This window comes from Anas acuta, chromosome W (genome assembly GCF_963932015.1).
Source record: "Anas acuta chromosome W, bAnaAcu1.1, whole genome shotgun sequence".
Taxonomy (NCBI): domain Eukaryota; kingdom Metazoa; phylum Chordata; class Aves; order Anseriformes; family Anatidae; genus Anas; species Anas acuta.
The window spans coordinates 28,354,709-28,379,393 of record NC_089016.1 but is presented as its reverse complement, the minus strand read 5'-3'; the positions used below and the strand labels follow the sequence as shown (position 1 = coordinate 28,379,393).

The 24,685-nt window shown below is 43.4% G+C and overlaps 1 protein-coding gene and 1 long non-coding RNA gene across 3 annotated transcripts in view; both read right to left on the bottom strand.

The window, feature by feature from the left end:
• Positions 1-24,685, bottom strand: part of DCC (DCC netrin 1 receptor) — a 347,209-nt gene that overhangs the window by 279,420 nt on the left and 43,104 nt on the right. The window contains exon 1 of one of the 2 annotated variants that reach the window (XM_068665176.1): positions 13,879-13,971. The exons of the other annotated variant lie outside the window; for it this stretch is intronic. The gene's annotated coding sequence lies outside the window, so the exon portion shown is untranslated. Of the gene's footprint in view, positions 1-13,878; positions 13,972-24,685 lie in introns of those variants that run through there. 2 annotated transcript variants of the gene reach the window in all.
• LOC137846993 (uncharacterized) lies at positions 6,492-10,009 on the bottom strand. The gene is made up of 4 exons (XR_011090702.1): positions 9,948-10,009; positions 9,537-9,707; positions 9,139-9,236; positions 6,492-7,426 (listed from the first exon to the last, which is right to left on the bottom strand). It is a non-coding gene; the product is annotated as an uncharacterized lncRNA (long non-coding RNA).

Below are 24,685 nucleotides of genomic sequence, written 5' to 3'. Positions count from 1 at the left end.
AGTAACTATTGTTATATTAAGTGTGAAGGGAGCATCCTCAGAGCATTTGGAGATCAGGGAGAAAAAAAAGGATGATTTTGGTTAACCCATCCTCAGGTTTTCAGCTCCTTGAGCCAGATTCCTGCCACCTGGCCATAAATCTTTGGGGTTTTAATTATGAACCACATGCTTAAGACTCACGTTTCTCCCCCCGTATATGCTCTGATAGTTTTGTCACTAAATTATTTAACACGACGCATTTGGAAACACGTCAAAGGTGCCATGAAGCTATTTCCTGGGCCGATACCATGAAGCACTGCAGAAGCTATACACGGAATTCGGGAGGCTTGTGACAAATCCTGCCAAAGGGAACAGCCGAAAAAGTATTTAATTTGAGGAATAGCCATCAAATTAAACCTATAGCCAGCAACAGTCCTCTCTGTGAACGCTGCACAGCCCAGGCTATTCATGCCCTTGTATTCCTGTGGGTTACTGGATCATTTAGATGCCTCAAATTAAAAAACCTTTCTGCCTCGCACAGCTTTCAGGCTGAACAGAAACAAAACGCAGAGACTCAACGTCATCCTAAATGTCATCCCGCTTTTAGAGGCAGACAGTTTGCTAAAATAATCTGTCACAAGCTCAAATAGACCGAGTTCACCACTTAATTCCTTACCTGTCCTAAGAACCCTTCCTTTCTGAATCAGAGACGAGGAAAAGATGAATGGAAAGCCAAGCCCTGCCATAAAGCAGTCTCAAAACCACGAATTTGCAGAATCAGCATTTCCTTCGAGACGTTAATTGTACCAGGAAAAAAACGTTTTTCATCTTTTTGATCCAGTCTGCCATACAGAGAGCAGAGCCGGCCCCATTTCTCAGCACCTAGGCCTGCCGAAAACACAAACTCCCCTCCCAAAAACAACTGTGGCAGCCCAAAACTTCACCAGGGATTAAGGTCGGATAAGGTTTCAGCGAGGATCTGTTTCATAAGGCTGAGCTCGGACTCCAAAACCAGTAAGTGTTATATACGGGTGAAAAAAAAGGACAGATGGAAAATTCTGCGTTTCAGGTGACATTTCGCAGGAGTCCAGCTGAAATCCGGTGTTGTTATGCTTGGGAAATGAAAAGGGCAACAAAGAGCGGCGTGGTTAAGCAGGGATCTAGAGATTAGCATAATCAATCATGAAGCTTTACTGGAAATATGAACGACTCCTCAAAGGGTACGGAGGATCTTCGGGATCGGAGGCGCGGCGCTGTGAGCATCCTCAGGACAAAGAAGCTCCAGGGAAAAAGGGCTTCCAGATTTTCCTCCCACGAGGCATGCTGAAGGGCAGGAGCACCCGATCCAGCTGCCAAACTCACTCAGGGGATGTTCACAGGTTCGTTCAGAGTCCTTCGACCTCAAGGACTTCAAGGTTGTCCAGAGAAAACCGCCCTCGCTCACTACGACACCTGCCAATGACCCCACAAGCAGTAAGGGAGAAGTCCAAAGAACTAAATGGAAAGATGCCGTTGTTATGGGAACACTTACATTTTGTTTCATCAACTTATTTGCCTTGATTGTTTTAGTTTTTGATTCAAGTGTTCTCACTTCCCGGGCATTTTTTGCACTGTCCCGCCTACAACGCAACTGAAGTTACGAATGGAGCATCCCAGACACCAAATACAAATGAGAAAAGGAAAAAAGGATAAAAATAACATTCAATAAATTAACCACCCTGAAAAAAAGATGTTTAAGCTTTTAACTCAGCAGATGTATTCCTGGCTTATACTCGTGTTTCTAGAGATTCAGTAAAACGAGCAAAAAAAAAAAAAAGAAAATTAAGAATTTTCCTACTCCTCAGTTTTGGGAGCCCTGGTCTTTCTTTACAAAAGCATTCAAGTTAATAAAATGGGAACTAATAAAGTTTATTTTACAATGGTGAAAGACATCCAATGACACTGGAGATCACGCTCCAAAGAATAAGTAGCAAAGATGTTTAAATACCTAGAGATTTTACCCAAAGCAGGTTAAATATTGTTGTTTCAAGGGGTATTTTCTATCTATTTAGATTTCTTCAGGCTTAAAATTCAAGGTTTTACCTCCTAGCTCTCCCAAAAGAAACTTCAGGAGCTTTTTATAACAAAATTGATATTAAAAACCTGACACTTTTGGCTGAAGGTACATCAAATTGGAAAAAAAAAGACATGAAATGAAGGAGATATCCAGTACGTATTCCATTTCTTCATGCAGCCACAAGTTTTCAGAGATCAAACCTGCAGATATAAATAATAGTAGGCAAAAAGCAAAGCCTTTTGGTGAAAAACAAAAGGGTCTGAAGGAGGACAGGTGGCTTAGGAAGCCCACAAGACACCCTCCTGCTGCAGGAGTCACCTGGCGGTGTCAACACCCTCCAGCAGAAGCCAGCTTTGGGAGAGGAGCGAAGGACGAGCAAATGGAGATATCCTCTGCCCCCACGTGGCATCTGGGGCAGGAACCAAGCCCATCATTAGCCCGGCAGCACACAAGCGGCCGATAAGAGATTATTTCAGATCTCCATGGTTATTAATCCCATCACAAAAGCAAAGGGGTCAAGCTCGGCGCACGCCGGCAGCGTTTCGGGAGCTCCGGAACAAAGAGGCTGAGCAAAAAGCAGTCCTGCCCTCCGAGCCCTCGTCCTTTAAGATCCCAAAGTAAAGACCACTGGCATCTCCGGGCTTTCCAACAGCACCATACTAATGTTTCTCATCTCTTTTCAAGACCTGAGGCTTCGCTACCCTTCGAGATTTTCACTTTCACTCTTCCTTTGTTGGAAAAGTGTTTTTCATCTGAAGCCATCGCGCTGAAGACCTCGAGTCTTCCTTTTAAGACAGGCTCAGGAGCGAAGGGAGCTGTTTCTTACCAACCCATACCCAAGCATTTTTCATCTGGGAAAATACATAAAAAAGGGAAATAGAAGCGTCAAATGATATTTAGGTCGAGAGGAACCTTCCCGGTTTTAATTAGAGGCTGGGAGTCTCCACCGAGTCATTTGGCTCTTGCTGGGATTTATGAGGATGCGCTCATTGAATGGAGTTTGCACCACTTAAAAATGCTTTACTGGGGGTTAAATACTCATGATTTACTACGTGGATTTAGGCTTAGGGACATCCCCTCTCCCAAAATGTTTGGGGACCAGAAGAGGATGCAACACGTTTGCTGCCAGGTTGAGCAAAAGCACCAAGTTGAAGCACAGAGGTCGGTGTTAGTGGTTTGGTGGATATTGAAGGAGCCCTAACGTACCTGGTGTTTGCTTCCACCTTCCTGGTTAGTTCAGCTCCTCCCTGACATCATAAACCTTTAAAAAAAACAAAGGTTTTCCAATGGGAATACGATTATTGAACCGCTGAACTTGAGAGCGCGATTTTTTTTGGACAAGAAAAAGGTGAAGAAAAATGAAAATGAAACGTTGCCTAAGAGGAAAAGTAAAAAAGCATCGCCAGGAAAAAAAAACTGTAAATACAGTATCCTTGAATAACCTTGTTAGGAAATTGCATAAAATAAGCCAATGTATGTAATCCTGTTACAACCCGTTCGCTTACAGGCTTTCTGCACAGAGGAGCTGTGTAATGAGATTAAAGCCCAAACAAACACGCCTGGCTGCGGCTCGCCGGGTTGGATGGTTTTATTAAGAAAAAAAATAAAACAAAAAGCCTTAAATGGACAAACAGCACGTTATCTACTGCTAAAGTCGAGAGCAATTAGGCAGGAGCAGTGTGTGGTAACGCTAATGCAGCCCCACTTCTCTGCTTTCTGGCACAGCTCTCCTAGCCTCGATTTTTAACGTGATTTACGTGCTGTTTAGGTCTCTGAGAGGGACACGACGTGGCTAATTGCTCTTAAATATTTCCTCCGCGCCCAAGAAGTGGGTCTACAGAAAGTGGGGTTTCCTTTATTTCTGTCCTTTAAATAGCCACGCTGTTAATTAAGCTTTAAGGAAGATTTTATGGGGTCTGGAGCTGAGACCGCCAGCCTGCTGGGACCATCTCCTTTGGGATCCCCAAAAGTGGGGATGTGCAAAGCAGCACATCCCATCCCTTGCCTCACCCAACACCTTCAGACACCGCAGTGGTTCTGCCATCTGTATTTCACTTTTAGACCTACCACGCTGTGATAACAACCCGAGAAGACCTGGATTTCTGAGGTCCCAACAGCCAGGCACCTCCCCACGAGCATCGCTCCTTCCCGTAAACTTTAACCCTTTTCCATTAGGGTCTGGAAGGGACCGAAGGGAAAAATCCAGAGTTACAAACCCTCTCATTAAATAACCCTGAAGAGCAGTTGGTTTTGAAGCTCTTCATCCCCTCGCTACTCATTTTATCCATCCATCCATCAATATATTTGTGCAGAAAATATTCCCCGCAGCCCGGTGGAAACAGAGTCTTGCAGATCATCACGGAGCTGCTCCGACCTAATTTTTATTTTGGTCCGAAGCATTCGGAAAGAATGCAAAAGCAATTAACTAGCAGCAGCCACAGCCTCTCATCAACCGAGATTCACTCTGGGCAGGGCCATTCGAGATCTCAGCAGTTGCCTCTCTTCCATCTCTCGCGACCGGCCTGCCCTGCTGCTGAACATTTTGGAGGGCAGAATTTATTCCCGGCATAAACCAGGGGAATGCTCTCAATATTGCTTGGTAATAGTACCATAAAGCATGCTTGTGGCTTTGTAAAACAGCTCTGAGGCATCATTATATCGAACCCAACTATATTAAGCTAAGTTTAGCCATCTTTTTGTGACTCGAAGTTCTAAAGAGATGTAAAGGAGCAGGATGAGAGTAAATAATTCGGGTTTTTATCTCTCTAAGTCAGCTTGACTCGCATCAGATTCTGCTCTTTGCTGGGTAAACTTCAGCTTTGTCCTTCAGCCTCTAGTCCTGAGCTGAAAGTAAGCAAGTGATATGCACTGGAGAAAACCTTAAATAGCATTTATGGATAAAAAAGCACCGCCACCACCTCCTCAGTGGGCTGCAGAAAGCCTGCTGCACTCCAAATCCATTTGCAAGGGGGAAAAAGAGTTCAAAAGCCATGCTAAGAGCATCATTGTGGACACGGCACTGGCTGGAGATAGGCAGTTGCTGATAGCAAAGCTTCCCTAAATGAAAAGAAAAAGAAAGGCTGCAGAAATAAATGTGACAGCAAGGTTTAATCCTGACCTACACCTCGGGTCAGGATTTGAGACTCGCTCCAGATCAGCCACACGGTAGAGAAGCTCTAGGGCCGTAAGGTCAACAGCATTAAACCTTCTACGATCTCCTACGAAGACCAGGGCTACAGGAAACCCTACTGAATGAGTCCAGCTTCTCTGGGTTTGGCCCACGAAGGCAACAGGTGAAAATCCTCAGCAACGCCACACTGGTGCACAGGCAGCTTTAAGCCTCATTTGAAGCACGCAGGCACCCCGCAGATCAACTCGCCCGCGCCGCGGCCAAGATAATCCTTCATTTGAGCTGCTTATCGGAGATCCACCCCGCTGTTTGGATAGGAGGATTTAGCTCTTAAGGGACTATTCTTCGAGATAGCGAGCCGCTCCCGATGGATACTCGGCCTCCTCGGCTCTTTAACGAAGTGGAGCTGCTCAGAGCCTGGCACGAGCACGCAGGATGAGGAGCATGGGGTGCCTGGCATTGAGGGCAGCCTAAAAGTGAGCCACTTCAGCAACCCACAGCTCTGCCCATGGAGAAACTTCAGCAGAAAATGCAGAATTTATTAAGTAAAGGCAAGAGTATTTCCACATCATAAAACATTCTTAATATTCATGGGGGAAAAACACGGAAAAATACAAAGGTACGAAGTCCAAAACCATCTTTTCCCCATAAAACGAGCTTCAAACTCAGCCCTACCTGTTCACGTTTCCCTTTAAGGTCTTCCAATCTTTTATCAAGTCCTTCAATTTGAGGAATTCCCTGAAATGCAGCTGCCACCCGGCTTCTGCATCCTGAAACTTGACCAAATCCGAAGGGAATCAAGCAACCCATTCGGTTGTTTTTTTTCCCCTCGTGCCCACCGATGTTTAATAACCAAGAGTGCTGCTTCTGAACGTCGAGCGGTGTCGTTTCGATGTTTTATGCGTTTGCCTAGAACAGCAAAATCCTAAGCACAGCCATGAATTTCACTGAAATTCATATGCTGTTATTAAATGTTGACTCCTATGCAAATTACTACTTGTTGCCAAAGAGTAAGCAAACACATCAAAGAAGATCATTTAGAGAATCAGCTCCGAAGATGAAAAAGCCCTGGAAGAGCAGTTTTTAGGACCGGGCACTGAAGTTCCTGGTCTCAACAAACAGCCTTTATTTATTTGCACTGCGCTGCCAGGCAATTTGCTTCAAGCCTCTGCAGGAGCCTGTTTTGTCAGCTCTGAAATTAAAGTGATAATGGAAATCCAGGCAAAGTAATTAAAGCTTTACGTAAAGATTAATAATAAAAATACCTGCTCATTACCAACATCTAGATTAGTACTTAGTGAGCTGTCTCTAACGCTAATAATCAGGCTGTAGGGCCACATTTGAGGAGCATTTTCCCCAAACTGACCCAACTTTTCAAGTGGCACAGTTACAAGGAGACAATTTTGAAGTGCATTCGGTGTTTCAGCGTGACATTAAAAATAAAATGAGGATGACCTTCCTCGGCCACGCTGCCTCGGTTAAATGCTTCCAGACACGGCGTGGTGCTGGGCTTCAGGTCTTCGGGCAGCTATGTTCATCAGATTTAAGTCCCTCGGGGCTTTAAACACCACCCGAGCACCATATGATGCTGATCAAATTGCATGTAGCCCCCTCCTAATCAATAGGAAAACGCGGTTTGGAGGGTAATTACTACACCTGAAGCATAATTAAAACTCTACGTCCCATATAAGGCACGTTTCCAGATATACATCGGGGTATTTTGAGCAAAAGTCAGCATGATTACTACAATGAAATGCTCCAAGGAACTGCTGGAGCCCTGACCTCAGCTGGCAACCTCCCTCATCCCACAGAGGAGACCTAGGCAACAGCATCGATCCCATTTCTGAAGGGTACCGCAGCAGGCTGGATTAAAATTTAACTACTCCCATTATCCCTAATCAATTAAGTCTTTAATCACGTAACGCTCGCTGTATGACATCCCAAATCAAGTCAAGGGAAGATCTGGAGGCAGGGGGCAAACGAGATTCTGACAAAGCACGGCCAGGAAGCAGTCGGTTCAAAATACATATCCCTTTGGGCTGGTGGCAGTTTTGACCCTATTTTATGGCATTTCATCCATTTCCTATTGAGTTGGGCTCACAATTACTCTCATCTTACATTTACTATGCCCTTTCGTTGTCTTCGCTGCTCACTGACACTTCAAGTAGAGAGTTGAGCACGTAGAAAGCAGGAAAAAAGTTGGACGGACCGTAAGTTATGGTTACAATCTCCTCCTGGTTGAGAAATATCTCACGCAGGCGCTGGAAGTTATTAGAAGAAACTTGTCATTAGCTTGTACAACATTCGTTATTTGAAGGCAGCCCGCGCCGATGACAATTTGAGCTATCGCGCTACAAAGCCTACACGGCGAGCAGCACGTTTGCACTAAACAAACTCATTATTTTGAGTGGCACCGTGCTTCCCCTGCGCCTAACAAGCTCCATTTGATCACGCCAACAAAAAAACCTGAGCGGCGCTATCAGCCTCGTCAACGCTGACAGCTTAAGCTTGGGTTCAGCTTAGCTGCAAGCGGGGACCAAATGAAAAATTCGGCCGAAAACGAGCTTCTCCTTCCTCGGATGCTCATAAACTGATGGGTAAAGGAAGAATTGTATATAAAATACCAAGCAGGTTGGTAAATTTGGATGGAATAAGGAAGAGGGAAGCGTTATTGTTCTGCATGAGGTGTGTTCTGCCACTTTGAGGATGGTCCTTCCTCGCCCCAACTCTTAGCTGGAAGAGGAATTCCTTCCTCGTGAAATGGGAAAGGAAATGTTTCGTTTGGTTCTGAGTTCTGCTCTTCTGGGTTTAAGTTGTTTTCTTTTAGGAACAGGAAATTAAGTGCACGCTATGTTGCTTCTGGGGACGCAAGCTCAAGAAACTCAGTACCCTTCCCAGGAAGCAATTTTAGCTCCATCTAAATCGTCCCACGTTGTGCCACGCGGACATGCTGTCTGTGGTGCCTCCGTGCTGATATAAATCTTTGTGTTTAATTGAATAAGGTAGGAGATATTTTAGCGGGGAGAGGGAACAGGATCCTTGCTTGTTACGGCCACCAAATTAATTTCTATTCCCCGTCACCCCATCGCAATTGGTTTCGATTTCAAGTCAACAAGGCAACTATCCACCCTTACCCCACAAAAATAGAGAACATTTAGCAGAAGTGAGGGCAAAATGCAACCAAGAGGATTTATCACTCATCTACAAAGCCACGAGAGCAGAATTTGATCCCGATTCTCACCCCACAGAAGCTGGAAACGCTGCGGCCGTGCCAGTTCTTCCAGGCACCCCAGCCCGTAGGGTTTTTTAAACACACTTCTCCCCGTTTTAAAACCCCGAGCCGCGTTTGCCAGCGAGGAGGAGCGCGGAGAACAAGATTGAGTAAACATCCTAATTGGTGTGATGGCATATTTTCCGCGTTGTGAGAAGTGACAGCGGTAATATTGACCGATGGCTGCCAGCTGCCAGCAAAAATGTCAAGGCAGCCTCGGAACAATATCGTTCATAATGAACCAACTCTGAATACAAAGGCGAGCAGGGAAAAGCAGAAATCAAGTGCGAATGAGGGAGTATAAACACTTCTGATTAAGGGCCAATAGCACCAGCTGGAGCAGGCAGCCGAACAGGACTGCCAGAGCAGAGGGGTCAGCTCCGCCGGTGACGGGCTTGGCAGCACAGCCTCGTTAACGGCGAGACGAAACCTCATTTGCTCCCAAATTTCCGAGGATGTTTCGCAGGTGTCTGCAGAAAATTGGTGCTGGTGTATGAAATTACATTTAGCCCCGATTTCCTGGCACCTGGCCCCAAACAAGCACTGACCACGCCGATCGGGATCACCGTGGGCAAAGCGCATGGGAGAGGCTGGGGCTCGAAGGTGCTCGGGGCAAAACCAAGGCAAGCAACATGGAAAGGACTGGGACAGCTTCCCAAAAAAGCCCTCCTGCAGGGGCTTCCCTCACCATATGCCACCCACCTCAAGAATTATTCTTCAGCAAGGAGGGAATAGCTGAACGCTGAACTTTCCAGCTCCACTCCAAAGCAGGATTGTCAGCAATGCCATTCCTAGAAAGTCTTCCTTATTAGGTCTTAGACAGCTAAAAATTTAAATTCATTAATATTTTGTATTATTTTATATTATTAACTTCACAAATATACCTGAATACATAATATACCTTCACCAATCATCTCATTTTAACATCAAATGCTTGATTTCTGGTCTCCAAAGGCCCCTCTCCAACACCCAACCTCCACAACTCTGCCTTGCTTTTATGCTTCAGAGCTTAAAAACCCAGGCAGGACTTTAACAAATGAGTATATCAGAATTAAAGGACTGTATTCCAGCAAAGTGGTTGTGAACTAACAGCCAACTACCTCCTCTTCTTCTTACTGCAACGCCAAATGAGGTAAAATTGGACTCCGCAGTCTCGGTGGAGATTTTCATCAGCTTTAATTTAGAGCCTGAACCGCAGTCAATGGGCAGATCCTCAGCTGATAGCGACAGGAATGGCTCCGCTGCATATCAATTCTTAAGGCAGTGGAGGTCTACAAATAAAAACAGATCGGGCTGTGATTATCTGAAGCACTCTGGCAAGTGTGGAGCAGATCCTGCCTCCGCAGCCCTCTCCCAGACAACAACCAGGACAAGCAGATGCTAAGGATGCACAAGAGTAATTCCTTTTTTCCCAGATGTTATAGAAAACCTAAAGTTCGATGAGCCAATATTGGCATTTCATGGTCTCTAACCTGGAAAGAGACCACACCTGGGTGCTGCCAGGAACCTACCTGCAATAAAACCCTTTGTGCTGCTTCACCTTCTCTCCTTCATTCTTCCCCCTAGCCCACCTACAAAGTTATTAATTTATTAATTTACTTGAAGGGTCCTGAAAAGTGCGAGATTCTCTTTTTAAGACATTTAAACATCAATTTTCCAGACCCTGATATTACACATAACCACTTGTTTTCCAAAGCTTTTTGGAATAAAAACCTACAGAGCTATAAGGAAAATTGCTCCCCCTATTTATAGGAGACCCCACTTGAGAAAAACCAAGTTCTGCCAGCATATAAAGCCGCTTTCCTTTTAAGTGCACATTCTTTCTATTAAAGGAATGAGTAAATAATTGGTGAACCAAGTCGGGGAATGACTGACTCCTGATTATAAAGGGCAATTTATACTTCTTAGCACTTTTGTTTCATTCACTGAGAAGCCTATTAATGACTGGAATCAGCTGTGCATTATATTAAGGAAATAAGTGAGCAGCACCAACAGCATTAAATATATTTTTACACTCGTTGGCTCCGTGTTTTCTCATTGGTACAGTTGTTCTTGCAGCCTCGTGAGGGAGATTTATGCCGGTGATTATTTGAATTTATCTAGAATCCTGGAAAAAACAAGCAAGCCATGCAGCTGCACACAGCCCCTTTCATAATAAGCCCTGTAGCTCTGTAAAGACATTCTCTTGGGCACAAAACCTTAGATTTCTAAGCTACTATTTGCATCCTCTTAGCAAAAAGACTCGAACTGGAGGCTTGTTTGCTCTTACGAGCCTGGCAGAGCATCTGAGGAGCGCAGCAACTTATTCATCTCCTCCTAACAGTGGTAGAAAAGTTAGATCAGAAGCCTTCACCGCGAGCATTTCTAATGTAAAAACACTTCTGGAAAACTTCACGCTGCTCACAGCAAAGCCAGGATCCAGGTTGCACCTGCCCGGAGGCAGACACGAGGGACAAAGACCAGGATTAAGTGAGCTGAGCTGTTTTAATCAGGGCACTGAGATCAATTAATTGGAGCAAGGATTAAGGAAAAAAATGAATGTGTAATTTATTAGAGAGACACTCTTGGTTGGCTTAGTCTCCGGACAGGGAATTGAATGTCTTTCCATGTACTCCAGTGAGAGTCTTAAGTAACTCTGAATCGGTCAATAAATACCCATTTAAAAATAATAAATGGTGGTGCACAAGGAAGCCGTGCCCCCTGGCTACAGGGCTGCGAGTTCAAATTCCAGCTTTTCCACTGCGACACTGAACAACTCACTTATCCCCTATCCCCCACCTACCATAATTAAAACAGGGGAAAAAAATCATTTACTCATCCTGTCCTCTTCTCCAACACACATTTAGACAGCAAGCTCTTCCAGGCAGGGACTCTCCCACGAATTACACGCTTTGTAGGACCACAGACGCTTCAATTTGGGATTTGGATGCACAAACAGGGGCCTGAGCTGTGCTAGGGCAATGCACAGCCCTGCAGGAGGGACTTGTTCAGTTGTTTCTTTCCTTTCCCCCTTCATCAACTCCATAATCTCGGAGGAAAAGCCCTGGATTTTCTATTACACTCTGAAACACAACAGGGTTTATATGGGTTTGAAAAAGAAATGATAAATCAGCCCCTGCAGCTCAATGTACCTTTGCCTGAAAGGTCAGGGAGGTTTAGACTCTCGATTTTTGTCTTTGCTAAATTACAGCAAAAAAAACAGAGCTTAAGCATAAACCAAGAGATTATTAGAAAAGATATCAAAAAAATCAAACCTCTGGACTTCTTTTTGGTGTTTGTGTCCACACTCAAGCCACATATAACACGGTCAGGTGATTTTTCTTGCTTTTTTCCCCCCAATCTTCCTAAAGGTATCATAATGCATGCCCTGAATCCGAACAGCCCTCCACCAGAGGAGGTCTAAATTCCAGGCCTGAGCTTTGATTCCATCTGGAAATTAAACAAGCAGGTAGCAAAACGTATTACAGGTAGCCAAATATATTATCAAGTGATGCATGTCCTCCACAGGCAAGCCTCGACACCGACAGCTCATTTGTATATGGCATTTAAAAGGATTAAGCAGCACGAAGGGATCCCACTTTGGAAACAGATTTGTTCTGTCTGGTCACCGGCACTCCAACCTCCTCCTTAAAAGGTTCAGCAAATTTCTATTTGCTTCTCCATTTCTGGCCCTGTGCAAATATTATCAAATGGTTTAACGCCACGTGTGAGCTCCTAATGCTTTTTCTGCCTTGGCCGAGATAGTCTTTAATTAGTCAATAATTGCTTGAAGGCGCCAATTGATTGGCATTATAAACACAGGAAAATGAAAATGGCCCTTTCATTCCCGAGCTGTATTTAAGGTTTAGGAGGACATTCGCAGCATATCATTAAGGAGAAGGGAGCAAAGTAGCCTACAAAGCCCGTTTAAGAAGCATGACTAAACACCACGCCGCCCCGCCTGACTTTTCAGATTCGGGGAGTGACAAGCAGCAAATGAGGATTACGCACGTGCAGCTCCAAGAACCATCAAAATACCACAGCCCTCCTCGCCTCACCCCGTTCAGCACACCCTGACAGGCAGCTGCAAACGCTCAGCAGGTTTTCGGTGTCATTTCTGGGGAGATTTATGTTCTCCCCAGCTCCAGAAAGCTAGATGTTCATTTTATGAAAGCAGGAATACTTTTCATCTGCAGCTCCGTTGCTGCGAACGCATCCATCTCTTGTCGGAGCCTAACGAAAAACATTTTAAGCTGGTATTTCTGTCAGGCCACATTCATTTTTTTCCTCAACTCCCCTTTTTTTTCTTTTTTTGCCTCCTGAGGAAAGCTCTTCCACTCATCACTGATAAGAGACACCCCCTGACACATTTAAACACCGAGATCTTGCTGCTCACTAGCATTCATTATTACTTCCAGGAGGCAGGTGACCAAGTTTTACACAGAAAGAAGGATTTATACAATTATCCCTCACACCTGCGGATAAAATATTTTGTACTCTGCTCAGGTTTACATGCCTACCTATGAAAACCAACATCTTTATCGAGGAAAACCTTCGTTTGAAGTCAACTGCAATCTGTCCAGGCTTCAAGGCTGATCAGGCAGGCGATTTCTGCCCAAAACCTCCACACAACACCTGAGAGGCTCCCACAGTTGTAAACCTGGAGCGGAAGGCTTGCAGAAGTAGGAATAATGTTGATTTTTATCCTCTCCCCCAGCCTAGATTAAATCATGAGCTGGAAACTGTTGCTCAGTGGTAGTTTAAAGAAGACAAAACAGAGGATGGATGCTGCACAGCACTGGTGATAGAAACATTTTTATTCCGTGTTTACCTGTAAGCAATTCAGCTCCAAAGCAAGCCAATACCAATAAGAGGATATTGTTTAAATTCACAGAGGCTCAGAGGCCAACAAGAAACCCATCAGCACACAGCTGGTATCACACAGCCCACTAACATACCACTACCTATATCCTTTATCTTCTTTTATATATATATATATATATATATTTTTTTTTTTTTTTTAAGTCTTGCATGTTAGGCTGCAATACCATTCATTGAAACCCTCCGGAATAACTTAACAAGACCTTCCTAATGAGGACAATTAGCAATCCTACTGATAGCACAAGGTGTCCCCTCACAAGGCAATGCTTGCACACCCCAAGCAGGTATCAGACCTGCAGCAGGCTTGGGCTTATTACCCTACACAGGTCTTTTCCTACAAGCTGACCATGAAGGGAACTTCCCAGTAAGTTTACTTTTACCCAGCACATTTACCTCCTAATTTTTACCAGAGGAGGGTTCCCTTGTCATAGCCACCTCAGTCACATCCCCTTTGTCATACATGTATGTCAAGCCATCCCCTTTGTCATATATCATACCACCTCAGTCATATCCCCTTTCAACACATCTAACACAATAAGTTACAACAAAAAAATACACAGAATAAAAGCAGTTTCACATTACCTTATGCCTTTACAAGCAGCACCAGGGCCCAGCCAACATCCTCTCCCCTGCACATCCTATAGAGCAACAAGAAGGCCACCAACCCTTCATCCCTTCCTCCTTGAGGCTCATAAATGAGCTCTGGTTGTCAATAGCTCACAGGTGAGACCTTGGGGGTTTTCGAAAGATACCAGGTGAGGACCCTCCCAGCATTACCAGCATTAATTACCTCAAGGGCTCACGCCTGGATCCCCCTCCCCACAGCCCTGTTTCAGCTGGGGCTGGCTATGGGCTGCAGGTGGCTGCTTCGGGACCATGGTGGTCCTGTCACCTCCAGCTGCTCCTGGGGGGATGAAAATGGTTCCCTCACCATGCCTGAGGTGGCTGCTGGTGGCTGTCACCACCCTGCCATGCCAGGGCCTTGCTGTGCTGCCAGGCTCCTGGGGCTGCCTCAGCTCTGAGGTGGGCGCCGTGGGCCTGAGCCTTGGCATCGGGCAGGAGATGCAGGATCTGGCCCCACATTCCCCCTTTAATCCCGTGGCACAGGCTTTCAGAAATAGCCACCTCCCTGGAGATGTTTTGTGTGCCTTGCATCAAATATGGCATTAAATGTTTAAGCTGAAGAACATCAATGGCTTTCAAATACCTCATTCTGAAGAGAATAGGTATATTGGAGGTGATATATCTATAGATCCTCTACCAGAAACAGGCCCTAGACCACAAGAGATGCACGTTAATTTTGTCAGAAGAAAGCCCACCTTTCCTATTCACTCACCGATTAAATTTTTAAATGCATACTCTTGCCACCTACAGAAAAATTACTACTGCAAAGAGCTCATGTGTTAGCATGTGCTTTTTGATATGTGGACAACATCACTAAAAGTAACAGCCAGCTTTTGGTCATCATCTCTCAGGCTAAAGCAAAACCGATGTGAAATATGTGCACATTTTCATTTATATGAGCCAAGAAGCAATGCAAAGGAGACCATATTAAAGAAGGACACAGCAGGCTTGTGCGGGCTGGCTACCCCGAGCCACGCGGGTGACATGCTCGTAATAAATACAGCCACATTAATTCATCGGTGGCTTTTATTTTCTTAAAGAGATGAGTCCGGAGGCTGTAAGATTCAGATGGACACCTGACAGCATCCTGGCTCGTGATATAGCAGGAGTCCAGGGATTAAACAAGGAAGGATGCTGAATACAACGAGCTGCCAGTCACCACGGCTTCCCCCCAGCACCAGTCGGCCTCCCACCAAAAGCCAAGTCCATCTTATAAGCAAGCCCTGGAGAGCCATTTTCCAGGATATCTCTCCTAATTAGACGCCCTTTTTTTATCATATGAAAACACAAACGGTATTATTTGGATAGCATTAAAAAACATTATTCACTAACCATCCATCTTCGGAGGCTTTCCTTCATCAGGCCACAGCGAGGCATTAGGGAAATCAGAGAGCAGCATTTCAATTAAATTAGAAATGTTTCAGATTTGGGGAAGAAGCAGCGGTTTATTTTGTGATAAATTAATAAAACTAGCCAATGTTTTAAAATGGCTATCCTGCTCTTGGTCAGATTATTTCTAATGGGGTTTCTGTGATATGGCTGCGATGGGGTTATGTTGTTCTAATCCTTCAAGGTAACTCAGATGTCCTAAACGCATTTTCTTAATTTCTTTCACCTACTATCTCCCAGTTTTACTATTTGGTAGGCTCCGTACGATAAAGACTGAGAGTCAGTCCTCTCTGTAATGAAGCCATCTCCTAGGTGGCTGTAACAAAAATTCAGAGCGAGAACAATGTAATGACAATCTAATAAATAGAAAAGGATGAATGTGTTTTGCTTTCATCTCTAGCCAAAGACATTTCTCACTTTCCCACACTAGCACATATCCTAATGAAATATCCCTCACGGTTACAGTACCAAGTTTTGGCCTTGGAAGTCCACGATCTCCTTCGAGATCTTCGGAGTGACCCCGTGCCAACCTCCGTGACCTTCGCGTGCTCCGGCTTCTCTCATCTCTCACACGACAATAATTCTCGCTCTTCATCTTGCAGGAGGATTTTGCTGTTTAATCAGAGCCGCCTTGCAGAATTTTAATACGAGTCTGAATTCCCCGGTGGTTTATCGCTCGGTAGGATTGCTAGGCTGCATTCGTCGCGGGTACCACCGACTGTAGACAGTTTTTAATTGAAAATCATTGTCACTGTTCTGCCTCCGTCCTCCTGTTTTTAAAGACCAAACTGAGCAAAGGGGCATAGCATAAACAAGGATTATGTCAGCATCTGCAGGGACTGCAGCTGTGCCAGCGTGTTGAAGGGAAGTCAAAAAGACCTATCTGGGGGAAAACAGCATTTGTGCACGAATAATTTCAATTTCTGTCTTTGAGCGTCTCAAAAGACTTCATCACTACCTCAGACCAACTCAAAAGACACTGCTGAGGCACGGATACCTTTTCTATTGCAATTCATGCTCTCATATATTTGTGCTTATACCTGGCATGTCAGAATAACCCAATGATAAATGAAACATGATTACCCTTATTTTGTGGGAAGAACTGTAGCATGAACCGAAATTCCAGACCGTTAAAGGAATCAAGGACAATTGTACCTAAGTACATTTAAAAGCTGAAGTTGCACACACACCAAAAAAAAGCCTCAAACTTTTTCTGTTCCTATAAACACTTGTTTATTAGGAACTTCACTTTCAAGCAGAGACGCCCCATCACTGAGCAGTAAGGACAGAAGAAAAGTCTCGAGCACTTGGTTTTGCTTTATGCATTCCCTTTAACAGGTAAGCACCTCCATGTGGCAAGTTTCCCATGTATTTTCAGGTAGGATTAATCACCCTTTCACGGCATTGCTGACGATGGAGAAGCACAGAAACTGAATCAAAGCCAAAGTCAGATGAGACCAATCCCACCGCAACTGATTTAACCAAGGACTCGCAAAAAACACCTGGTAGAATCAGGAACTAAATGCCCGGATTAGCAGCTACTCAGGCCATATTTTTTCTTTAAACTCTGGATTTCCTGAATTTCCTTTCTTTCTGAATTTCCTTTAAAGGAAATTTATACCCGAGAGGAAACTGAAACTGGGAAATCTCCAGAGCTGCAGGGCTAACACACCTCTAACACGGCACTTACATAGTGGTTGTTTCTCGAGCATCTTTTTGAGTCAAAGCTCCCCATCCTTGTTCAGTCCTCTTGTTTCCTTGTTCCCAAATTAATTCTGAGCCATAATTACTACCCCATTTGTGCATCAATAATGACTTGGGTAAGTTGTAATTGATTGTCTGCACCAACCTGGGAGAGCACGGCCCTTGAAGCCTGGGCTCCAGAAGATGAGTTAGGGATGCTTTTCTGCCTTCCTCTACGAACTGCTGAGTATGTGCAGCCTGAAGGGTTTCTTAAGGATTTAGCTCAAACAGTAAATATTAAATAAAGCCGTTGTAATGACAGTGCACGTTAGGTAGTGAATCAGAAACCACAGCAATAGACACAAAGCTGTAAAACCCAGTTTTTAATGTCACCTTGTCAAGGAACTATCCGTGCTGCTTCACCGACTGCTGTTCTCCTCTTTTTTTTTTTCCCTTGCTGTTTTAAAAGTATCAAGCGTTGTGTAATAAGAACAGAGTGAAAGGGATCATCCTTTAACTCGGGCTTGGCTCTGAGAACAGAGACACTATTTTAGGTTCGGCTACAAATTCCCCGCACGATATTGGACAAGCTATTTACGTCTGTCATGGATCATCTTCCCCAGGCATGAAAGAGAGATCACGATGCTTTCACATCTCAGTTTTTAAGCGGTGTGCAGCTCACTCATTCATATCAACAACACCTGCTCTTTCTAAGGGGTTGGTACTGGTTTGGATTTGGACCTCATCTTTGGAAAATCGAAGGGCCTCATCTTTGGACCTCACTTAGAAATCCTTATCTAAATTCAACGGACATTATTAAACAGAAGGAGGGAGGGAAGGAAGGAAATTAAATGTTTTTAATGGCTTGCGCTGGCTCAAAACCAACCGCTGATACAAGAGCTTTGGACCTTTAATAAAATTAGGATGGGATGGCAGGACTGATATGAGGCATGGTGTGATTTTCTTTCCCAAGAGAGCCTAAACAGGCTGGGATTCTTGGAAGATGGACAACGGTGTGGGAGGATCCACTAAAAACCGCTAAGTTCGGAGCAGTTAAATAATGATTATTTGCCATGTCACGAGCGCAAGAACCGAGAGGTCCCAGTGAAAAAACTGCTGAATTATTTACATAAATAAACGGAGTAATTTGGATGTGCAATGCATAATTAAATTCTGGAACTCTAGGATGTTACGGAGCCAAACGGTTCAGAAGGAGATGAGATGAATACAGAGGGAAGATGTGGTGATGCTACTGAACATGACAGAGATGGAAAGCAGCATTTAGCACTCCCCACGTGCCAACTGGCAAGGGTGGGAGGACACGGCAATCCAAGACCATCCTAAATTTGTTTCTTCTTTAATTGTCCAGTGCTTCCAGCTCTAGGAAACAAGCTACCTAGACAGTTGTTGGTTTTTTTTTTTAATCCAATTAAGTTTCTGGCCTTCTTACAGCCATCTTCAACTTACAGCTGACTATAAAACAAGTAATGACTTACTTTCCCTTCCACTTTTATTACCAGCATTCGTGAGGCGGAGACATGGATCTGGCTCACTGGATGTATTTTTTTGGGAAATTACAGCAACGAAAAAGGACCAGATTGACTCTGTTGGACCTCAGATTTGGTTTCTTATAACTGCATTTCAATGCAAGGCAAGCAGCTGCAGAAATAGCATCCCCAACATTACATCCCCAACACTACATCCCCAATAACATCCCCAACAAGCTGCAACAAGGGGAGACCCGAATTCCACCTCCTACACCAGCTGTGCATTTCATTTTAGTTATTCACCGCCCAAAAAGAGAAAAAAGATCCGTGATTTTCTCCTAAAGAAGAGGAGGTCCAGATAAAGCAAAAGTTAATAGGAATTTTCCAAGCCTACAGCCCTAAATCTCACCATCGGAGCAAATTCCACACGGCAACTGTACTACTTCAGGAAGTACAACCGTATGGAGAACTGCAACTTCCTAATTTTTAATATGAATATTCTACCCCAAAAACTCTAAAAGTACATCTCAAACAAATAGGAAGAAGAAATGAATGAGGAAAGCACGTCATTAAGCAGAATCAGTGCAGATAAGCTCAGTTTAAAAGCAGTAATTGATAACGAAGCCCGATGGTGGCCAACACAAAGAATATAAGAGGGAAAGACAGGGATTGCATCAGCACAAATATCAACTATTATTACCCAAAAAACCCACATTACTAGTGTGGAGAGGTTCATCTCGATGTACTCATTGAGAAGGTGGCATATTTGCCAGTAGGACTGCTCAGACAGTAGGGTACACTGTCAGCAAATGGTGGCTCTTCGCTGATTTATCGTCCGCTCTATCGCAACCTACATCAGAGAAGTAAAAACTTGAGTCGACTTCTTGACAGCAAAGGACAAGATGACTGACTACCAGTTGGTATCTTTAAACACAGCGAGCCACGGCAGAAAAAATAAAGCAACAGAGTTGTTGAGGTGAATTCATCCCCTGCTCCCAGGGCTTTGGAGTGCTGAAAGTTTTATAGCGGGGAGATATCCTAAATCTAGGAAAGCACTGACTCACTGCCTGAGATTTATCTCCGTGAGATTTCTCGCTAAACCTAAAGCTGTCCGGTTTGATAATTCACTCCCTTGGATTCTTGAACTCTTCCACGTTTCGGATTTTTAGAAATTACGGCTGTGCCTCACAATTTATGAAGGAGGTTGGGTATGAGTTGAAATGGTGCGGAGGGAAAAAAAAAGAAAAAAAAGAAGATGTTGGAAAGAATTACTGCTAAAGAACTAAATTGACTTGGAAACCTTACAGATGTTGTGAATTCTGCTGCAGCCAATATGATTTTGCTTGAGGAACTCGATTTCCACATCGCCCTCAGTACAGCTTCTGCTGGCTTAGAGGTGCATTTTTTTCCCTATAAAATATCAGTGCTACCTTTCAGTGCCTGTAATTAATTTCAGATACAGGCTGCAATAGTTGCTTTGCAAGCCGATATAACCATTATTGATACTCCCCAGAAGCCTACAGAAAAATGGGGAAGAAAGGATTTTATTATCTCTGAAAGAGTTTTCAACTTAAAAAAAAAATTCACTTTGCTTCAGGGGGGAAAAAAAAGAATAAAAATAAAACATAAGCTGTCAAAGATAGGCTTTGAAGGTGCAAAAGTCTCTATGAGTTCTCAAAGTAACCACTGTAGTTGAGATGCTTTGCTAGGGCTGGGAAAACCCAACTCCAAGAACTTATTTCGGGTTAGGAGGAAAGGGGTTGTACCTAAAAAAAATCACCTCCCAGGTCAAGCCACGACAGACTCGGTGATGTTCCTCTTTCTGCTTCTGCGCAGAAATATGAACAATGCAAGAAATATGAAACTTTCCCCCCCCCCCCAAAAAAAAGATTCAATGAAAAATGCCGCAAACACTTCAACGCACAAAAACGAGGAAGGAAGAATCACAGCCCTGAACACACGCAAAAGGCACGATGGTGAACATGAATACAGAACAAACATAACAAAGTTAACCCTGGATCACAAAAAAAATCTTCCTAAATTTCAATATACGCTGCCTTATTGAAAATATTACACGTGTATGTTCTCACTGGAGTACGGCTGGCAATGATACAATGAGAAAGTGAGAACAGAATAAACCCAGTTCCAAGAATTTTAATAAGAAACGTGTTTACCTGGGAGCTTATTACGCATGGGAGAAGGAGAAAATGCATGAATTAAAAACATACAGCTGCTGAGTGGATCGGTGACATCCATTATTTATTTATACTCTAGGGCACCAGGATGCTAGGTTACGGTATGCAGGGTTCTCCCCACGTGGGCATGACCCTTGACGTGTGTCCCCAGAAAAGATCCTGCTCCTTCAACTGATCTTTCCTAACAGTTCACTAATTGATGATGCATACTGTATATAATTAGCCTTTCATGTCATAGCCCATGAAGTACAAATGCAGTCATTCCCGTTGAAAAATCCCAAATCGTGAATGCCATCTTAACCCTTTTCTTAGACCAAAGAAAACAATTTACAAAACAATTATCTCTACAAGACAGCAATTTCTGCAGAATACCAGTGCTACCAAACACTCTGTAGTTTGTTTTTTGTTGTTGTTGTTTTAATTTGTTTAGGATTTTGTATTTTGCTTTGTTTGAAATGAGTTAGGAAAATATTAGGACTGTGTTAATCAGGGAGCTGAAGTGCCAACAGTTTAAGTCAACATCCCGATGAAGCACAGAGAGCTGATTTCCCTGACTCCTAATCCCACATTCACCTCGGTTTTACCCAGTGACTCATAATAATCACTAAATTCAATGGTATAGGAAACAGATAATTATGTCTTTGCACTCTTGTCTCTTATATATAACGGGATAAATACATCTTTGATCAGGCCCAAATCTGGAAATAGAGTAAAAATGTTCAGATCCCTAAAATGCCTACTGAAGTCACGCCATGCTATGGGCAACCTTACCTATCCTTCAGCCTCCAATTATTGCTGACGTTTCTTAGGAGGGATGTTTGCTTTCCACCACCAAGCAGAAAGACGCCTGCAGAAAAACTTCTGCTGGGTTGGAGTAGGTGTTTTACAACGTCAAATGCAAAGGAACAGGAAAATGAGAACGAGGGCTACGCCTCAACCCTGTTGTTGCTCCAACACCTATTTGGAATGAAAGATTTTACTTCTTTGGTAGAAATTTGCAAGGTGCTTAATGAGCTACTAACAATCCACTTCTGTTTCAAAATAGCTTATAAAAAGGAAAAACTTGTTAAAATGTAAGATGTGCGAATTCTTAATGCATTTCTATAATAAACTGAATGCTCACTTTAAGAACCATGGAGCAATTAATAGAGCGTTGTTATTAATTACTTTTTTTTTACATGCTTTTTACCACAAAGAATCAATACGCTTGGACAGACATTCCCCTCAGAAATACCAAGGGGCAGAATTGTTTACGGCTTGTTTGCCATTAAAATTTCATGCCGAAGCAACAAACTACGGCACCATTTAAAATCAATTTGATGCTTGGCATTGCACTTCTCTTCACTTGTGGTACAGGAACATTCCTGTTGTATGTGTAGCTACTGCTCTGTGTCACCAAGCACGACGAGCAGGGATTTCAATGTAAGTACCATTTAAAATGTGATCTGAATACCCTAAAAGCACAACTAGGGATCTAACGTAAAGGATGCGCAGTCGTTGTTCTCTTGGATTAGTCAATGCACACAACTGGAGGCTCATCGTTAGCCTGTAAGATTTTATGAACTGAATTGCTTAAATAAATGTGCTTGGTAAGTAGCAATCAAATTAGCAGAGTCCAAGCTGATGTGCCAGGCAAAGCTTATTTAAAAGCACCACAACCGAAGACGGTTTAACTGGTAGAGCCCTACGGGTAGCACGTAAAATTTAGTACAATTTGCGTTGAGTTCCACTGCTCGTTCTTTCTAGTTTGCTATTTCTCTAAACCCAAATTAGTAAAACCTGTTAGAGACTGCTGTTCAGGAAGGAGACGTTGGGCAAGAAGAAGATGAAAAAAAGTAGTGCAAGAAGAAGATGAAAAAAGTAGTACAAGAAGAAGATGAAAAAAGTAGTGCAAGAAGAAGATGAAAACGAAGTATAATGCTGCAATTCTACCCAACGCTATAAAATATCTGATTTATTGCACAGCTCATACTCGGATCCAAAATGACCTGCTCAGTGCATGGCATTGAACTCTTACTGCTGGAAGAATGGTGCCAATAGCCCATCAGTAAGCTCCTCCACGAGACCTCCTTCTTCTGCCCATTTCAGGAATCATCGTACATGACAAGATGATTGCACGACAGGAGCTTTCAGTCACTGAGCTTCACATCATTTTGCATAATAGAATCATAAAATGAAGGAACGGCTTCGATGTTTTAAGTCTTGTACTCTAAAACAGACAAAGGAAAGGATTTCGGAGGCAGAGAAAGCACCAACCTCAGCCTCCAGGGTTCAGGAGTGGACAAACTCCCAGCGGGCTGCCCAAAATCACTTGGTTCAACGTCTCCTTTGGCCTCTTGACAACACAAGACAACTTTGGGCAAGAGCAAACAGCTACAGAATGGAAAGTCAACTTAAAAGAAGAGGGTAAAATCAGATGAATTTCTAAATTTTTATAGTCCTGAACACGATCTCCTGCCTGGCTAACATAAACTTATTATTTTAACCTATTAAACGTGAGCCAATTCTACCTAAATATGTATGGTAAAGCTCCAAGTAAGTACATGGAAAGGACGTAAGATGCAATCATTTTTTTTCCTATTTCTTTTTCATTTTACTGATCAGAATGAATGATTTTTTTTCTTCTTCATTAATACAAGACAAAGGCAGAGGTCTTGTATTCGTCCAGATGTTTTTCTACAAACCATGAAATTCCAGCGTGCCGTGCCTCGAAAACCAAGTGATACATTAGCAGAAAATGCCACAGCTTCATCCCTATTGTTATCTAATTTTTACAGATCACGTTTGTCATCAAACGGACAAATTCAGGCAGTAAGACCTTCTGATTTCAGTATTCAAATGAAGAGGAAAGCCTGACCAGCACCGCTACGGCGGTTGCCAATTTTTAACGCCCACAATGAATTGGAAATTAGACATAGCGAAAAAACACCCCACAGCCGTGCAGATACATCAGATCCTCCCGTGCCCTCTATTCCTATGGATCTGACTGCTTCAAGTCGTCAAGAACAGGTGAAATAATACAGAAATTTCAATTCCTGATAGCGCGGCCGTCCATTTCAATAGCAGGGAAATCCCATTTTGAGCTCTCCTGTCTTTACGGGAACGATTCCTATATTCTTTTTAAGACTCCATTGTCATGTTATCTTTGCATTCCTGTCATTCAGGCCTCTTGCCCTTCACTCTATATAGGAGACGAAGTCCCATTTCGGCTAATCATCTTACACAATATGATAAGCTAAACACAGAGAACAAATATTTCCTGAAGGGGTGAAATAATTCTCGGCGAAAGAATAATCTCGCTCGCTAAATTTAATTGAGCACTTTATCTTCCCTACAGATCATCCCCTGGAATCCTAAGTATTTATTTTCCTCCAGCACCCCCTGTAAGTAAAACCCCCAGGAACGCTTTGTTTCACTTCAGTCTCAAATCCAGTAGAATTAATCAGTTTTAAAAACATTAGCGACGGAAGCGGTTTATCAACGATATCGGCCCCAAACTTAATTTTGCAAGATTTTCTGCACGGTATTTTCACGGATTCCGCATATGGGATCGTCGTGCTTCTTTACATCGAACTTGAACTCTAAATTTTTGGATAGTCACATTTAAAAGATGCTAGACAACAGCACAGGAAAATGGGAAGAAATAAGAGGCTTCGTTAGGGATCACCTGTAACTATTGCTTATCCTTATAAAGGGTAAGAATGAAGAGTGAAGAGATGCTCTGTGCCACTTATTTCTTCAATCGTGATACTTCTGAAATAATAATAAAGAAAATAATGAAGAATCAGCATTTTTTCTCTCCGACCTCTCAAATAAAGGCAAGAAAGCAGAAGGGGAGGCAGTGTCGGGGCTGAAGGCACTGACTGGCCTGGAGATGTGTTACCCTGTGACAACCAGAGCTTATCACAGTGGGGGGACTTCAGTAGGAGACGAGCATCTTGAAATGAGGGGTGAAAAGAAAAAGGAAGGAAATGCCAAGGAAAATGATCTGAAAATGGGAGAGAACGACCT